Below are 2,801 nucleotides of genomic sequence, written 5' to 3' on the forward strand. Positions count from 1 at the left end.
CATATTTGCTTGACATATTTAGGTGCTCTGAGGTTGGGTGCAAATATGGACAGATCTGAAGGGAGAAATAGATAATAATAGTACGGGAGTTCATGACCACACTTTCAACAATGGATAAGCCATCTAGACAGAAGATCAATATGGAAACACTGGACTTCAACTCTATTTTAGACCAAATGGACTGAGAGACCCATGCAGGACATTCTATCCAATAGAAAAAGAATGCACATTCTTCCCAAATGCACGTGGAGCATTCCCCAGGATCGATGACATTTTAGTTCACAAAACCAGGTTTAACAAATTTCAGAAGATTGAAATCATTTCAACTATCTTTCTCATGACAATGTGGTGAAACAGGAAATTAAAAAAAACAGGAAGAGAGAAAGAAAGGATTTGGACCATTATCTTACACAACACACAGAAAACAACTCAAAATGGAGGGAACTGAAGGGGAAAAAAATGAGCACCTGCCCGAGGTAGCCAGATGAGTCCATCAGGAGCACCAGCAACACAGCAGTCTCCGAAGGGAAGGTAGGAGGTCAATGTCAGACAGGTAATTGGAACAAAGAATGGCTGAAAACTTTGCAAATGTACTGAAAGTCATGAATCTAAATACTCGAGAATTTCCATGTGCTTCAAGCAGGATGCATCACAGAGACCCAGACTGCCAAGAACCCAGAGAAAAAACACTGAAAAAAGTCCAAGAGAAGCAATTCGCAATGTGCAAGGGATCCACAGTAAGATTAGATCAGTTTCCCACCTGAAGCCATGTAGTCCAGGAGTCAGCAGGATGACAAAATGTGGAAAGGAAAAAGCGGGAAACCTGTCGCTCAAAACTAAGGAGAAAGTGCTAATCCTAGATAAAATCCTGGGGTGTTTGCACACCTGTACAGGGACACCTGTGCTCCAGGCATCACCAATGGGCTTCCTCAAGGTTAAAAATGCAAGGACACTAGACAGTAAATCTCAGCCACATTAAAAAATAACATCGGTAGGGGCGCCTGGGTGGCTGAGTCGGTGAAGCAGCTGCCTTCAGCTGAGGTCATGATCCCGGGGTCCTGGGATCGACCCCCACGTTGGGCTCCCTGCTCTGTGGGGAGCTTGCTTCTCCCTCTACTCCCTGCTTGTGTTCCCTCTCTCGCTGTCTCTCCTTTTCTCTCTCTCAAAGAAAATCTTTAAAAAAAAAAAAAAAAACATCAGTAAAGAGAACTACATGGGAAATATTTAAAAAAACAGCATTAAAGGCTTTCTGGTTTCTGGTTCTCTCTACTTTCCTACCTAATTAAAAATATGAGTGTGCAGATCACAGTGGAGAGAACGATTGAGCGGGACGATGCCGAGCTCACCTCCTCCCATGGACACGACGACACACACGGAACGCCGCCCACTCTGTAAAGGACCTGAAGACTGGAGGACAGGCCTTCTGCAGCAGGGGGCTTGAGGAGAGGGCCACATCCACAGGCAGCGGGGGCTCAGACGAGGTCCAAAGCCAAAACCTGAGCACAAATAGCCACAATCCAAAGGGATGTCAGAGACGCAGAGATCCTCCGTGAGGAGTGAGGCGATCAAGCCCCACATCAGGTACCCCGCGTCTGAGGACCTCTCCAGGAAGACGAACCTGCATAATGTCTGGCTTTGAAAATCTACACAGCTTATCTTGGGGAGCTTTGAAAATTAGGGGGACATCACTCTGGGAGAGATGGAGTCTCCCCTCTTACACCACCGGCATGGCGTGACAGCCCATGTAAGACCTAGCATGGGGGCAGCAGTTTGGAGAATCATTGTCTAACATAGCGTGTGTGCTGGAGGGCAAGGATCAGTAGGGGTTTTCTCTGGGAACAGAAAGCCGGGGCCTCAGGACTTTCCGGCCCTCCTTCTGAAGTTACCCTGGTGTTTGCAGGAGCCAATTCTCACGCTTTCCATCTATCTTGCTAGCACTCCACAACTTGCTGGTCCCCTGTGGACCCACCTCCCCAACGTTCCCACCCCAGCAGGTGCCCCTACAAAGTGGATCAGGCCCCACCATTCCTGGCGGGCACTTTGGCTGGGACCAGCAGTCCTGCAAGGAGACTCCTGTCCAGGGAGGATGGGAGCCAGGGCGACCCAGCAGCCCACACACAACAGCTGGGGCTGGGCCTCTCGGCTCACTGTGCTGGGAGCAGGGGTCCTGTATCTGCTCTGGCAATCCCATCCAGCAAACCTGGCACCTATGGCCAGGCCTCCCAGTAGCCGCACTGGTACCAGCAGGCCCCCAGTTATGGAGGACGGTCTCTGCCAACAGTTGGCCCGAGGGCAAGCCGTGTCCCTCAGCACTCCTGCAGCACTCATGACAGGGGACACAGGGTCTGGTGACCAGGGTGACAGTGCTGCCTAGCCCCACGGGACACCTTCTGTATAAGATCAGGACACACAGCCGACCTAATGCATAGACACAAACACCGTATGAGACAAAATGAGGAGACCGAGAAAATATGGGGGTGTGAGGCTCAAAGCAATGAGGATCTAACTTGATTTTCTCCAGGTAGTTAATGAATTGCCCTAATATAACTTACTGAATAATCCTTTCATCAGTGATTTCAAATCTATAGTCTTATGAAATGTGGGTTTATTTCTGGACTTGCTTTTCTGTGCCATGATCTGTGGTCTCTGCTAAATTCTAAGGCTGTCCCTATTCCAACCAGAGCCTCTAAATTCTCAGAAATAGGTCCTCGCTTCGGCAGCACATACACTAAAAATTGGAACGATACAGAGAATATTAGCATGGCCCCTGCGCAAGGATGACACGCAAATTCGTGAAGCGT

The 2,801-nt window shown here is 48.9% G+C and overlaps 1 pseudogene; it reads left to right on the plus strand.

Annotated features, from left to right (window-relative positions):
- Positions 1-2,704: 2,704 nt before the first annotated feature.
- Positions 2,705-2,801, plus strand: LOC112817906 (U6 spliceosomal RNA; annotated as a pseudogene; the record flags this gene model as incomplete).

This window comes from Callorhinus ursinus, unplaced genomic scaffold (assembly GCF_003265705.2).
Source record: "Callorhinus ursinus isolate GAN/ISIS: 27379988/994484 unplaced genomic scaffold, GSC_fseal_2.0 scaffold6517, whole genome shotgun sequence".
NCBI classification, from domain to species: Eukaryota; Metazoa; Chordata; class Mammalia; order Carnivora; family Otariidae; genus Callorhinus; species Callorhinus ursinus.